General features: G+C 35.1%; 1 long non-coding RNA gene across 2 annotated transcripts in view; it reads left to right on the forward strand.

Moving 5' to 3' along the window:
- LOC145663588 (uncharacterized) overlaps positions 1–16,341 on the forward strand; it is a 135,061-nt gene extending 118,720 nt beyond the window's left edge. For both annotated transcript variants that reach the window (XR_014127190.1, XR_014127189.1), the window contains exon 3: positions 16,124–16,341. This is a non-coding gene — a long non-coding RNA (uncharacterized LOC145663588). The remainder of the gene's footprint in view (positions 1–16,123) is intronic.
- Positions 16,342–16,770: the final 429 nt, after the last annotated feature.

Consider the following 16,770-nt stretch of genomic DNA (forward strand, 5'->3'; position numbering starts at 1 on the left):
AACAAATCATTCGAGAAGTCGCCATCTTGAATGCAAAATTGCCATATTTTTGAATTGCCTTCATTTGGACTCTTATGTGGTATATTGAGGAGAATAAAACAAACAAAATTCAACGTAGTAAGTTAGCTCCGCGGTAAAGTGTCTGCTTTCTGAGTAGCAGGTCTGGGTTCGATTCCCCGCCGAACCTTGTTTTATCTTACGTTTTTTTTTCTTATCACGTTGCTTCGTTTTATCAAAATAGTTTCTGTTGGCATTGCGTGAACAAAATATTTTCGTTATTACAGACATAGACGAAAAGAATATATTTATACACTAACTGTTGATATCGTCTTGAAACTAGGCAGTTTGTTCGTGTGAAGCTTCGAGACGATACTCAACTATTTAGAAAGAAACATATGTAGCTTTAGAGATGGGGCAACACCAGTGTTTCTTTCAGAAACAATGTTCCTGAGGATCACAGTTAGTATTCCCAGGGGCACTGCTCATAGTTTTCTATTTATTATTCTATTATACACGTATTATTTGGTCTCCTGCGGGGGCACTCTAAGAGCCCCAAGGAGGCAGTGTACCCCCAAAAAACATTTTGGAAAAAAACATTGAGCATCATTTGCACGATATAGTATAGAGACGAGACAAAAATACATTTTGTCTCGCGAGGATAGTGTGTGCTTCAAACCGGAAATAATTGCAAACAATCTCCCTTTTTATACTGGTCGTTTAGATAGATGCGTATACCAAGTTTGAAGTCTATACCACAACTGAAAAAGTATAAGATTATAACTTTTCAGGAAATACACACACACACACACACACACACATATATATATATATATATATATATATATATATATATATATATATATATATATATATATATATATATACGCACCTTTTGACAATTTTCTCGTTGGCAGCGTATATAGTTATAATATACGGGATACGTGGAATAGTGCCTCTTTCGGTTCAGTAGTTTGTTTACAGGACCGGTTGGAGTGAAATGCGTTTTATAATAGACTCAACCTTTTAGGCAAACAATATATGCTATAAAAATAAACTTTCAAAGAAAGAAAAAGTGAGAAAAAGATTGTTAGGAATCGAACCCAGGTCTCCTGTCCAGTAGGCTCACGTCAATCCCCTACACTACCGATTTCCTTAGATTTTCGACTTCGTTCTTACTGCTCACATAATACTGGTACGTTGCGGCCTGCATCTGTGGGGAATTATATACCTCTATAATCGGAAACACACTTAATTGTTTGCATACTTCCACAAAACATACAAACACCAAATTTTGCATACTTGTTCGTCATGGGATGTGAGTAATGGGAAAATTCCGATATCACGAAAAAGGCGACATTTTCCATGGAAATGAAGTGTCGAAATTTTTCGTCGTTTCGAAATGCTGGTTTTTAGAGTAGTTCCACACACCATAGAAACGTCATATTTTGTCAGGCAGTGAAGCTAGGAACATAGTTTATGATAGAAAAAAGAGCATTAAAATTCGTTTTCGTTTCGCGGCGCAAATCGAAAAAATGTGAAATTTGTAATGGCTGTATGTAGGACGTTGAAATTTCGAGGTGATGTTTATTCTGATGCGTAGTTTGCGAATCCGCCCTTAAACTTGAAAGAAATAGTCATGTTCGGTGTAAGATGGTGCTAGGAATGTTATAAGGGGGCGTCTAATTCTACACAACTTGTAGATATGGTGGAATCACGAAATTGCGTTCAAGTGTGTAGATTACAGCGTATGTGGGGGGAAAATTCCGACATGTTGGAAAAGTCGCCATCTTCGATTCAAAATGGCGGCTCAAAAATTTGTAACCATGAAAATTGTAAGTTGTGCTCTTGGTAGGTAAGCCAGGTTTCGCTATGTTATTAAGGACGTAGTTCAGTTTAAGTGAAGAAACAAATCATTCGAGAAGTCGCCATCTTGAATGCAAAATTGCCATATTTTTGAATTGCCTTCATTTGGACTCTTATGTGGTATATTGAGGAGAATAAAACAAACAAAATTCAACGTAGTAAGTTAGCTCCGCGGTAAAGTGTCTGCTTTCTGAGTAGCAGGTCTGGGTTCGATTCCCCGCCGAACCTTGTTTTATCTTACGTTTTTTTTTCTTATCACGTTGCTTCGTTTTATCAAAATAGTTTCTGTTGGCATTGTGTGAACAAAATATTTTCGTTATTACAGACATAGACGAAAAGAATATATTTATACACTAACTGTTGATATCGTCTTGAAACTAGGCAGTTTGTTCGTGTGAAGCTTCGAGACGATACTCAACTATTTAGAAAGAAACATATGTAGCTTTAGAGATGGGGCAACACCAGTGTTTCTTTCAGAAACAATGTTCCTGAGGATCACAGTTAGTATTCCCAGGGGCACTGCTCATAGTTTTCTATTTATTATTCTATTATACACGTATTATTTGGTCTCCTGCGGGGGCACTCTAAGAGCCCCAAGGAGGCAGTGTACCCCCAAAAAACATTTTGGAAAAAAACATTGAGCATCATTTGCACGATATAGTATAGAGACGAGACAAAAATACATTTTGTCTCGCGAGGATAGTGTGTGCTTCAAACCGGAAATAATTGCAAACAACCTCCCTTTTTATACTGGTCGTTTAGATAGATGCGTATACCAAGTTTGAAGTCTATACCACAACTGAAAAAGTATAAGATTAAAACTTTTCAGGAAATACACACACACACACACACACACACACACACACACACACACATATATATATATATATATATATATATATATATATATATATATATATATACGCACCTTTTGACAATTTTCTCGTTGGCAGCGTATATAGTTATAATATACGGGATACGTGGAATAGTGCCTCTTTCGGTTCAGTAGTTTGTTTACAGGACCGGTTGGAGTGAAATGCGTTTTATAATAGACTCAACCTTTTAGGCAAACAATATATGCTATAAAAATAAACTTTCAAAGAAAGAAAAAGTGAGAAAAAGATTGTTAGGAATCGAACCCAGGTCTCCTGTCCAGTAGGCTCACGTCAATCCCCTACACTACCGATTTCCTTAGATTTTCGACTTCGTTCTTACTGCTCACATAATACTGGTACGTTGCGGCCTGCATCTGTGGGGAATTATATACCTCTATAATCGGAAACACACTTAATTGTTTGCATACTTCCACAAAACATACAAACACCAAATTTTGCATACTTGTTCGTCATGGGATGTGAGTAATGGGAAAATTCCGATATCACGAAAAAGGCGACATTTTCCATGGAAATGAAGTGTCGAAATTTTTCGTCGTTTCGAAATGCTGGTTTTTAGAGTAGTTCCACACACCATAGAAACGTCATATTTTGTCAGGCAGTGAAGCTAGGAACATAGTTTATGATAGAAAAAAGAGCATTAAAATTCGTTTTCGTTTCGCGGCGCAAATCGAAAAAATGTGAAATTTGTAATGGCTGTATGTAGGACGTTGAAATTTCGAGGTGATGTTTATTCTGATGCGTAGTTTGCGAATCCGCCCTTAAACTTGAAAGAAATAGTCATGTTCGGTGTAAGATGGTGCTAGGAATGTTATAAGGGGGCGTCTAATTCTACACAACTTGTAGATATGGTGGAATCACGAAATTGCGTTCAAGTGTGTAGATTACAGCGTATGTGAGGGGAAAATTCCGACATGTTGGAAAAGTCGCCATCTTCGATTCAAAATGGCGGCTCAAAAATTTGTAACCATGAAAATTGTAAGTTGTGCTCTTGGTAGGTAAGCCAGGTTTCGCTATGTTATTAAGGACGTAGTTCAGTTTAAGTGAAGAAACAAATCATTCGAGAAGTCGCCATCTTGAATGCAAAATTGCCATATTTTTGAATTGCCTTCATTTGGACTCTTATGTGGTATATTGAGGAGAATAAAACAAACAAAATTCAACGTAGTAAGTTAGCTCCGCGGTAAAGTGTCTGCTTTCTGAGTAGCAGGTCTGGGTTCGATTCCCCGCCGAACCTTGTTTTATCTTACGTTTTTTTTTCTTATCACGTTGCTTCGTTTTATCAAAATAGTTTCTGTTGGCATTGCGTGAACAAAATATTTTCGTTATTACAGACATAGACGAAAAGAATATATTTATACACTAACTGTTGATATCGTCTTGAAACTAGGCAGTTTGTTCGTGTGAAGCTTCGAGACGATACTCAACTATTTAGAAAGAAACATATGTAGCTTTAGAGATGGGGCAACACCAGTGTTTCTTTCAGAAACAATGTTCCTGAGGATCACAGTTAGTATTCCCAGGGGCACTGCTCATAGTTTTCTATTTATTATTCTATTATACACGTATTATTTGGTCTCCTGCGGGGGCACTCTAAGAGCCCCAAGGAGGCAGTGTACCCCCAAAAAACATTTTGGAAAAAAACATTGAGCATCATTTGCACGATATAGTATAGAGACGAGACAAAAATACATTTTGTCTCGCGAGGATAGTGTGTGCTTCAAACCGGAAATAATTGCAAACAACCTCCCTTTTTATACTGGTCGTTTAGATAGATGCGTATACCAAGTTTGAAGTCTATACCACAACTGAAAAAGTATAAGATTATAACTTTTCAGGAAATACACACACACACACACACACACACACACATATATATATATATATATATATATATATATATATATATATATATATATATATATATACGCACCTTTTGACAATTTTCTCGTTGGCAGCGTATATAGTTATAATATACGGGATACGTGGAATAGTGCCTCTTTCGGTTCAGTAGTTTGTTTACAGGACCGGTTGGAGTGAAATGCGTTTTATAATAGACTCAACCTTTTAGGCAAACAATATATGCTATAAAAATAAACTTTCAAAGAAAGAAAAAGTGAGAAAAAGATTGTTAGGAATCGAACCCAGGTCTCCTGTCCAGTAGGCTCACGTCAATCCCCTACACTACCGATTTCCTTAGATTTTCGACTTCGTTCTTACTGCTCACATAATACTGGTACGTTGCGGCCTGCATCTGTGGGGAATTATATACCTCTATAATCGGAAACACACTTAATTGTTTGCATACTTCCACAAAACATACAAACACCAAATTTTGCATACTTGTTCGTCATGGGATGTGAGTAATGGGAAAATTCCGATATCACGAAAAAGGCGACATTTTCCATGGAAATGAAGTGTCGAAATTTTTCGTCGTTTCGAAATGCTGGTTTTTAGAGTAGTTCCACACACCATAGAAACGTCATATTTTGTCAGGCAGTGAAGCTAGGAACATAGTTTATGATAGAAAAAAGAGCATTAAAATTCGTTTTCGTTTCGCGGCGCAAATCGAAAAAATGTGAAATTTGTAATGGCTGTATGTAGGACGTTGAAATTTCGAGGTGATGTTTATTCTGATGCGTAGTTTGCGAATCCGCCCTTAAACTTGAAAGAAATAGTCATGTTCGGTGTAAGATGGTGCTAGGAATGTTATAAGGGGGCGTCTAATTCTACACAACTTGTAGATATGGTGGAATCACGAAATTGCGTTCAAGTGTGTAGATTACAGCGTATGTGAGGGGAAAATTCCGACATGTTGGAAAAGTCGCCATCTTCGATTCAAAATGGCGGCTCAAAAATTTGTAACCATGAAAATTGTAAGTTGTGCTCTTGGTAGGTAAGCCAGGTTTCGCTATGTTATTAAGGACGTAGTTCAGTTTAAGTGAAGAAACAAATCATTCGAGAAGTCGCCATCTTGAATGCAAAATTGCCATATTTTTGAATTGCCTTCATTTGGACTCTTATGTGGTATATTGAGGAGAATAAAACAAACAAAATTCAACGTAGTAAGTTAGCTCCGCGGTAAAGTGTCTGCTTTCTGAGTAGCAGGTCTGGGTTCGATTCCCCGCCGAACCTTGTTTTATCTTACGTTTTTTTTCTTATCACGTTGCTTCGTTTTATCAAAATAGTTTCTGTTGGCATTGCGTGAACAAAATATTTTCGTTATTACAGACATAGACGAAAAGAATATATTTATACACTAACTGTTGATATCGTCTTGAAACTAGGCAGTTTGTTCGTGTGAAGCTTCGAGACGATACTCAACTATTTAGAAAGAAACATATGTAGCTTTAGAGATGGGGCAACACCAGTGTTTCTTTCAGAAACAATGTTCCTGAGGATCACAGTTAGTATTCCCAGGGGCACTGCTCATAGTTTTCTATTTATTATTCTATTATACACGTATTATTTGGTCTCCTGCGGGGGCACTCTAAGAGCCCCAAGGAGGCAGTGTACCCCCAAAAAACATTTTGGAAAAAAACATTGAGCATCATTTGCACGATATAGTATAGAGACGAGACAAAAATACATTTTGTCTCGCGAGGATAGTGTGTGCTTCAAACCGGAAATAATTGCAAACAATCTCCCTTTTTATACTGGTCGTTTAGATAGATGCGTATACCAAGTTTGAAGTCTATACCACAACTGAAAAAGTATAAGATTATAACTTTTCAGGAAATACACACACACACACACACACATATATATATATATATATATATATATATATATATATATATATATATATATATATATATATATATATATACGCACCTTTTGACAATTTTCTCGTTGGCAGCGTATATAGTTATAATATACGGGATACGTGGAATAGTGCCTCTTTCGGTTCAGTAGTTTGTTGACAGGACCGGTTGGAGTGAAATGCGTTTTATAATAGACTCAACCTTTTAGGCAAACAATATATGCTATAAAAATAAACTTTCAAAGAAAGAAAAAGTGAGAAAAAGATTGTTAAGAATCGAACCCAGGTCTCCTGTCCAGTAGGCTCACGTCAATCCCCTACACTACCGATTTCCTTAGATTTTCGACTTCGTTCTTACTGCTCACATAATACTGGTACGTTGCGGCCTGCATCTGTGGGGAATTATATACCTCTATAATCGGAAACACACTTAATTGTTTGCATACTTCCACAAAACATACAAACACCAAATTTTGCATACTTGTTCGTCATGGGATGTGAGTAATGGGAAAATTTCGATATCACGAAAAAGGCGACATTTTCCATGGAAATGAAGTGTCGAAATTTTTCGTCGTTTCGAAATGCTGGTTTTTAGAGTAGTTCCACACACCATAGAAACGTCATATTTTGTCAGGCAGTGAAGCTAGGAACATAGTTTATGATAGAAAAAAGAGCATTAAAATTCGTTTTCGTTTCGCGGCGCAAATCGAAAAAATGTGAAATTTGTAATGGCTGTATGTAGGACGTTGAAATTTCGAGGTGATGTTTATTCTGATGCGTAGTTTGCGAATCCGCCCTTAAACTTGAAAGAAATAGTCATGTTCGGTGTAAGATGGTGCTAGGAATGTTATAAGGGGGCGTCTAATTCTACACAACTTGTAGATATGGTGGAATCACGAAATTGCGTTCAAGTGTGTAGATTACAGCGTATGTGGGGGGAAAATTCCGACATGTTGGAAAAGTCGCCATCTTCGATTCAAAATGGCGGCTCAAAAATTTGTAACCATGAAAATTGTAAGTTGTGCTCTTGGTAGGTAAGCCAGGTTTCGCTATGTTATTAAGGACGTAGTTCAGTTTAAGTGAAGAAACAAATCATTCGAGAAGTCGCCATCTTGAATGCAAAATTGCCATATTTTTGAATTGCCTTCATTTGGACTCTTATGTGGTATATTGAGGAGAATAAAACAAACAAAATTCAACGTAGTAAGTTAGCTCCGCGGTAAAGTGTCTGCTTTCTGAGTAGCAGGTCTGGGTTCGATTCCCCGCCGAACCTTGTTTTATCTTACGTTTTTTTTTCTTATCACGTTGCTTCGTTTTATCAAAATAGTTTCTGTTGGCATTGCGTGAACAAAATATTTTCGTTATTACAGACATAGACAAAAAGAATATATTTATACACTAACTGTTGATATCGTCTTGAAACTAGGCAGTTTGTTCGTGTGAAGCTTCGAGACGATACTCAACTATTTAGAAAGAAACATATGTAGCTTTAGAGATGGGGCAACACCAGTGTTTCTTTCAGAAACAATGTTCCTGAGGATCACAGTTAGTATTCCCAGGGGCACTGCTCATAGTTTTGTATTTATTATTCTATTATACACGTATTATTTGGTCTCCTGCGGGGGCACTCTAAGAGCCCCAAGGAGGCAGTGTACCCCCAAAAAACATTTTGGAAAAAAACATTGAGCATCATTTGCACGATATAGTATAGAGACGAGACAAAAATACATTTTGTCTCGCGAGGATAGTGTGTGCTTCAAACCGGAAATAATTGCAAACAACCTCCCTTTTTATACTGGTCGTTTAGATAGATGCGTATACCAAGTTTGAAGTCTATACCACAACTGAAAAAGTATAAGATTAAAACTTTTCAGGAAATACACACACACACACACACACACATATATATATATATATATATATATATATATATATATATATATATATATATATATATATACGCACCTTTTGACAATTTTCTCGTTGGCAGCGTATATAGTTATAATATACGGGATACGTGGAATAGTGCCTCTTTCGGTTCAGTAGTTTGTTGACAGGACCGGTTGGAGTGAAATGCGTTTTATAATAGACTCAACCTTTTAGGCAAACAATATATGCTATAAAAATAAACTTTCAAAGAAAGAAAAAGTGAGAAAAAGATTGTTAGGAATCGAACCCAGGTCTCCTGTCCAGTAGGCTCACGTCAATCCCCTACACTACCGATTTCCTTAGATTTTCGACTTCGTTCTTACTGCTCACATAATACTGGTACGTTGCGGCCTGCATCTGTGGGGAATTATATACCTCTATAATCGGAAACACACTTAATTGTTTGCATACTTCCACAAAACATACAAACACCAAATTTTGCATACTTGTTCGTCATGGGATGTGAGTAATGGGAAAATTCCGATATCACGAAAAAGGCGACATTTTCCATGGAAATGAAGTGTCGAAATTTTTCGTCGTTTCGAAATGCTGGTTTTTAGAGTAGTTCCACACACCATAGAAACGTCATATTTTGTCAGGCAGTGAAGCTAGGAACATAGTTTATGATAGAAAAAAGAGCATTAAAATTCGTTTTCGTTTCGCGGCGCAAATCGAAAAAATGTGAAATTTGTAATGGCTGTATGTAGGACGTTGAAATTTCGAGGTGATGTTTATTCTGATGCGTAGTTTGCGAATCCGCCCTTAAACTTGAAAGAAATAGTCATGTTCGGTGTAAGATGGTGCTAGGAATGTTATAAGGGGGCGTCTAATTCTACACAACTTGTAGATATGGTGGAATCACGAAATTGCGTTCAAGTGTGTAGATTACAGCGTATGTGAGGGGAAAATTCCGACATGTTGGAAAAGTCGCCATCTTCGATTCAAAATGGCGGCTCAAAAATTTGTAACCATGAAAATTGTAAGTTGTGCTCTTGGTAGGTAAGCCAGGTTTCGCTATGTTATTAAGGACGTAGTTCAGTTTAAGTGAAGAAACAAATCATTCGAGAAGTCGCCATCTTGAATGCAAAATTGCCATATTTTTGAATTGCCTTCATTTGGACTCTTATGTGGTATATTGAGGAGAATAAAACAAACAAAATTCAACGTAGTAAGTTAGCTCCGCGGTAAAGTGTCTGCTTTCTGAGTAGCAGGTCTGGGTTCGATTCCCCGCCGAACCTTGTTTTATCTTACGTTTTTTTTTCTTATCACGTTGCTTCGTTTTATCAAAATAGTTTCTGTTGGCATTGCGTGAACAAAATATTTTCGTTATTACAGACATAGACGAAAAGAATATATTTATACACTAACTGTTGATATCGTCTTGAAACTAGGCAGTTTGTTCGTGTGAAGCTTCGAGACGATACTCAACTATTTAGAAAGAAACATATGTAGCTTTAGAGATGGGGCAACACCAGTGTTTCTTTCAGAAACAATGTTCCTGAGGATCACAGTTAGTATTCCCAGGGGCACTGCTCATAGTTTTCTATTTATTATTCTATTATACACGTATTATTTGGTCTCCTGCGGGGGCACTCTAAGAGCCCCAAGGAGGCAGTGTACCCCCAAAAAACATTTTGGAAAAAAACATTGAGCATCATTTGCACGATATAGTATAGAGACGAGACAAAAATACATTTTGTCTCGCGAGGATAGTGTGTGCTTCAAACCGGAAATAATTGCAAACAATCTCCCTTTTTATACTGGTCGTTTAGATAGATGCGTATACCAAGTTTGAAGTCTATACCACAACTGAAAAAGTATAAGATTATAACTTTTCAGGAAATACACACACACACACACACACACACACACATATATATATATATATATATATATATATATATATATATATATATATATATATATATATATACGCACCTTTTGACAATTTTCTCGTTGGCAGCGTATATAGTTATAATATACGGGATACGTGGAATAGTGCCTCTTTCGGTTCAGTAGTTTGTTGACAGGACCGGTTGGAGTGAAATGCGTTTTATAATAGACTCAACCTTTTAGGCAAACAATATATGCTATAAAAATAAACTTTCAAAGAAAGAAAAAGTGAGAAAAAGATTGTTAAGAATCGAACCCAGGTCTCCTGTCCAGTAGGCTCACGTCAATCCCCTACACTACCGATTTCCTTAGATTTTCGACTTCGTTCTTACTGCTCACATAATACTGGTACGTTGCGGCCTGCATCTGTGGGGAATTACACCTCTAAAATCGGAATAGTAATCGGGTTATATATGCGTTTTTTAGTATCATTAAGGAAATGATGTCTTTTTATTTAATTGTAATAAGAAATTAAAAAGACACCATTCTAATACACTGTTATACTACTATGCAAAAAGTGGTTTGTTTAAAATGCTATAAACAAATTTTCAAAAGCCTCCAATAATATTCATATTCTAAATTACTTAGTTAATATTCGTCTTCATTGAAAATATGAGAGTAAAGATACACGAAGACTCTATGTAATTGTCCAGTGTATATAAACATTTCAAAAAGTCTTGCTGACCAGTAAGTACATTTTTTACCAAAGGACACCATTATAATAAGATGTACTACGTTACACTGCAAAAACTAGTGTTGAATCAAATGTTTTGAACTAATGTTTAAAAAGCCTTAACAAAATTCATTTTTATAAATTACCTACAAATTGTAGTGTTTATTGAAAATACAAGACGAGAGATACTGGTTGACTGCAAGAAATTGTCCAGTAAATATGAAATATTTGAAAAAGTCTTGCTGCAAGTAATATGTACAACTATGCCCAAGGTTTCCATTATAATCCACTGTACTACATTACAGTACAAAAGTAGTGTTCACTCAATGCTATGAAAAAAATTTAAACAATTTCCAACAATATTCATATTTGTAAATTACCTAGTAAATTGTAGTCTTCATTGTAAATACAAGAATAAATATACAGGAAGCCTGAAATATTTTCGCACTCTTATATCACAGATGTGAATTACTTTTAGTGCAGAAAGTATGTAGAATTAACAACAGGGACACTATTATAATGCATTGTACGTACTAAATTACACTGCAAAACATAATATTTAAAAGGGTGGAAAAATTCACATTTGTAAACAGTGAGTGTTTTCGGAAAATGAAAGGTTTAATTGGTAGGCTATTGCAAGACAGTTTCCGCGGTTTATGTTTCAGAAAAAAAACTCTGTTATTGTCTCTAACATGTATAGATGTGCGTAAAGTGTATGTAATTAGCCATGTATATGATTGCCAGAATAGAAGTAGTAATAGAGTTCTTTCTTATAAATTGTGTGTTTGCTGTCCAAAGTTAAATGGAAGAAATAATACCGGTTCAATTGAAGTATGTGTTGGTAACAGATGTGTGCTGTAAAGGGAAGTGAATTCCTCAAGGAATAGTTTTCTAGAACTTGACACCTTACGGCAAAGCCACAACCGGGGGTCTGGGGGCGGAGCCTCCAGCGAGCTTTAGCGAGTTACACCTCTAAAATCGGAATAGTAATCGGGTTATATATGCGTTTTTTAGTATCATTAAGGAAATGATGTCTTTTTATTTAATTGTAATAAGAAATTAAAAAGACACCATTCTAATACACTGTTATACTACTATGCAAAAAGTGGTTTGTTTAAAATGCTATAAACAAATTTTCAAAAGCCTCCAATAATATTCATATTCTAAATTACTTAGTTAATATTCGTCTTCATTGAAAATATGAGAGTAAAGATACACGAAGACTCTATGTAATTGTCCAGTGTATATAAACATTTCAAAAAGTCTTGCTGACCAGTAAGTACATTTTTTACCAAAGGACACCATTATAATAAGATGTACTACGTTACACTGCAAAAACTAGTGTTGAATCAAATGTTTTGAACTAATGTTTAAAAAGCCTTAACAAAATTCATTTTTATAAATTACCTACAAATTGTAGTGTTTATTGAAAATACAAGACGAGAGATACTGGTTGACTGCAAGAAATTGTCCAGTAAATATGAAATATTTGAAAAAGTCTTGCTGCAAGTAATATGTACAACTATGCCCAAGGTTTCCATTATAATCCACTGTACTACATTACAGTACAAAAGTAGTGTTCACTCAATGCTATGAAAAAAATTTAAACAATTTCCAACAATATTCATATTTGTAAATTACCTAGTAAATTGTAGTCTTCATTGTAAATACAAGAATAAATATACAGGAAGCCTGAAATATTTTCGCACTCTTATATCACAGATGTGAATTACTTTTAGTGCAGAAAGTATGTAGAATTAACAACAGGGACACTATTATAATGCATTGTACGTACTAAATTACACTGCAAAACATAATATTTAAAAGGGTGGAAAAATTCACATTTGTAAACAGTGAGTGTTTTCGGAAAATGAAAGGTTTAATTGGTAGGCTATTGCAAGACAGTTTCCGCGGTTTATGTTTCAGAAAAAAAAACTCTGTTATTGTCTCTAACATGTATAGATGTGCGTAAAGTGTATGTAATTAGCCATGTATATGATTGCCAGAATAGAAGTAGTAATAGAGTTCTTTCTTATAAATTGTGTGTTTGCTGTCCAAAGTTAAATGGAAGAAATAATACCGGTTCAATTGAAGTATGTGTTGGTAACAGATGTGTGCTGTAAAGGGAAGTGAATTCCTCAAGGAATAGTTTTCTAGAACTTGACACCTTACGGCAAAGCCACAACCGGGGGTCTGGGGGCGGAGCCCCCAGCGAGCTTTAGCGAGTTACACCTCTAAAATCGGAATAGTAATCGGGTTATATATGCGTTTTTTAGTATCATTAAGGAAATGATGTCTTTTTATTTAATTGTAATAAGAAATTAAAAAGACACCATTCTAATACACTGTTATACTACTATGCAAAAAGTGGTTTGTTTAAAATGCTATAAACAAATTTTCAAAAGCCTCCAATAATATTCATATTCTAAATTACTTAGTTAATATTCGTCTTCATTGAAAATATGAGAGTAAAGATACACGAAGACTCTATGTAATTGTCCAGTGTATATAAACATTTCAAAAAGTCTTGCTGACCAGTAAGTACATTTTTTACCAAAGGACACCATTATAATAAGATGTACTACGTTACACTGCAAAAACTAGTGTTGAATCAAATGTTTTGAACTAATGTTTAAAAAGCCTTAACAAAATTCATTTTTATAAATTACCTACAAATTGTAGTGTTTATTGAAAATACAAGACGAGAGATACTGGTTGACTGCAAGAAATTGTCCAGTAAATATGAAATATTTGAAAAAGTCTTGCTGCAAGTAATATGTACAACTATGCCCAAGGTTTCCATTATAATCCACTGTACTACATTACAGTACAAAAGTAGTGTTCACTCAATGCTATGAAAAAAATTTAAACAATTTCCAACAATATTCATATTTGTAAATTACCTAGTAAATTGTAGTCTTCATTGTAAATACAAGAATAAATATACAGGAAGCCTGAAATATTTTCGCACTCTTATATCACAGATGTGAATTACTTTTAGTGCAGAAAGTATGTAGAATTAACAACAGGGACACTATTATAATGCATTGTACGTACTAAATTACACTGCAAAACATAATATTTAAAAGGGTGGAAAAATTCACATTTGTAAACAGTGAGTGTTTTCGGAAAATGAAAGGTTTAATTGGTAGGCTATTGCAAGACAGTTTCCGCGGTTTATGTTTCAGAAAAAAAAAACTCTGTTATTGTCTCTAACATGTATAGATGTGCGTAAAGTGTATGTAATTAGCCATGTATATGATTGCCAGAATAGAAGTAGTAATAGAGTTCTTTCTTATAAATTGTGTGTTTGCTGTCCAAAGTTAAATGGAAGAAATAATACCGGTTCAATTGAAGTATGTGTTGGTAACAGATGTGTGCTGTAAAGGGAAGTGAATTCCTCAAGGAATAGTTTTCTAGAACTTGACACCTTACGGCAAAGCCACAACCGGGGGTCTGGGGGCGGAGCCCCCAGCGAGCTTTAGCGAGTATATATATATAATCATTACATCGCTATTGTTTAATTTCGTATGTAGATTGATATATTAATATGTTTGTTTATTGCATATTTATACAATTCTGTGTTTAATTTCCTAGTAGATGTAATAAATGTTCGCCAATTGTAGTTAGATGGTTTCTTTAAACTATTTTCACCCATGCCGATACGCTGTCCTGTATGTATGTGAATGTGTGTGAATGAATGATTAATTTAGTTTTAAGTGCTAGCATTTAATATTGATTTACTATGATAGTGTTCATAGGAAGTGGATATTATATGTATTAGTGTATGACGGAGGTCATGAAAGATAACTAATTCTAAAGTAGTCTAAATCGGCTCTGGGAGAAAAGCCATAATAACAGGATAAGCCTGAATAACGACAGTCTTTTCAGGAATCTCAAAACTTCTATTTGTGGAAAATAAGTACATCACTGTGACTTTTTTCTTGGCTGATTCAAATATGTGTCCGATTTCCATTATAAAAACTCAGATACTGGATACAGGTTATTTAACATTTCGAAATAATAGACAAACAATTAAATTAAAACTTCTCGTCACCTGGGCTGGGTTAGGGCAACTCCCACTTGTGCAGTGGCCTGGATCCGGGTCGGGGTAGTATGAGGGAACATGTGTCTCTTCGGGATCACTTCAGAATTGATCCTCAAGTAATAACCTTCGAATATGAATCACCTTTTTAATAACTATTAAAATTCCTTTACCCTATTTCCATCATTATCCAATAATCTTTTACCTCTAGTTCCTTCTTTCTTTCTCCTTTTCCTTTCCCTCTTTCTCTCCTTTCTCCTACCTTCTCTTCTTTCTCACTCTTTCTTTTCCTCATTCTAATAAAACTGAAGAGGGGTCGAGACTGGGAGTAGTCGCTATAGATACGGCCATTAAATTGCTTTGATGTTCCTCTTCGGAAGTTCGATATGAATTAATCAATACTATAACATACATACAAAGCAAGAATTCCAAAATTCATTTAGTTTTTTCTATTTTCTATTTTGGATAAACTATCAAATTGAAGATTCCACATTACCATTCACGACCATTTGTTTTCTCTTCAGATCAGTCTGAATATTTCTGTACATCGAATTTTTTAAGTATAAGATTTTATTCGGACTGTTATTTTATATTATCCTTTCCTAGAACAAACTCTAACATAGGACCGATTTATCACATTGCATGCTGTTATATCTTGTAGCTGGAAATGAAGTCTCTAATTATCATCTTTTTAGGCCTGACCATCATAATGCTCCTACTGTGTTACTACCCGTGTCTGTTCTGTATTACACCGTACACAATCTGGTGATGAGATTTTGCGGTGCCTGATGAAGTATAAGGAACAGAATCATTGAGAATCATGCCACTAGCCAATCGCTTTTAAATTCTATGTATGAGTAATACGGTAAATGTGGGAGAATTTAAAGTATGGATTGATTTCAAAATTTGAACCTGAGAATAATATTATTACTATAATTATTATGATTAATTTGTTTTATTTGTTTGTAGTCGTAATATAATACTGCAATTTAACAGCGATGGAAATAACACATCTCGAAAATATTATTATAATTCTTTAAGTAATTATTTCTTTCTCGTTTCAGAATCAACGGTGTACTTTTCGAATAAAGATAAATTCAAGCATTCAAAGCTCTGCGAATGGCTTTTCATCGTAGCGGCTTCCTATCGATTTTAAACTGTAACGATTATCGAAGCATCACAATTAACTTCGATTTTCACAGAAGAAATATCTATCTGTTCCTGAAAGTACTTTTTGATTTATTATTGTAATAGAAGATATATGAAGAAAATAAAAGTTATTTAAAAGGATTGAAGATAGTGCTTCTTCGTTACAATAACATTTCAACAACAGATGGTACTTGAAATACTTTTACTATGAATTATTGTGTGTTGGTCAGTTGAATGTTGTGTGAATCATATCTACGTAATAGATCGCAATTATAACATACAAAGGTCGGTCAAAAGTAACGCATAATCTATGTAGCTCGGCAGTGGTAAGCACTAGAGAGATTAAATTTTGTAGGTACAAGAATTTGTCCTTTGGAATAGTCAGTCAATATATGATCCATTTGTTTCACTGCACTAAAGCCATATATTTCCTGACACGAATTTTCATTCGAAAACCAGTTGAGGTTGCACTACTTTTTCACTTACGCAATAAGTTTCTTGTCATTTCGAAACTGTTTCTCACTCAGATGGATCTGAAGTCGTTTCACGTGATGAATATGTA

The sequence above is a fragment of the Thermobia domestica genome, chromosome 11 (genome assembly GCF_964235325.1).
Source record: "Thermobia domestica chromosome 11, izTheDome1.hap1.1, whole genome shotgun sequence".
Classification (NCBI taxonomy): Eukaryota; Metazoa; Arthropoda; class Insecta; order Zygentoma; family Lepismatidae; genus Thermobia; species Thermobia domestica.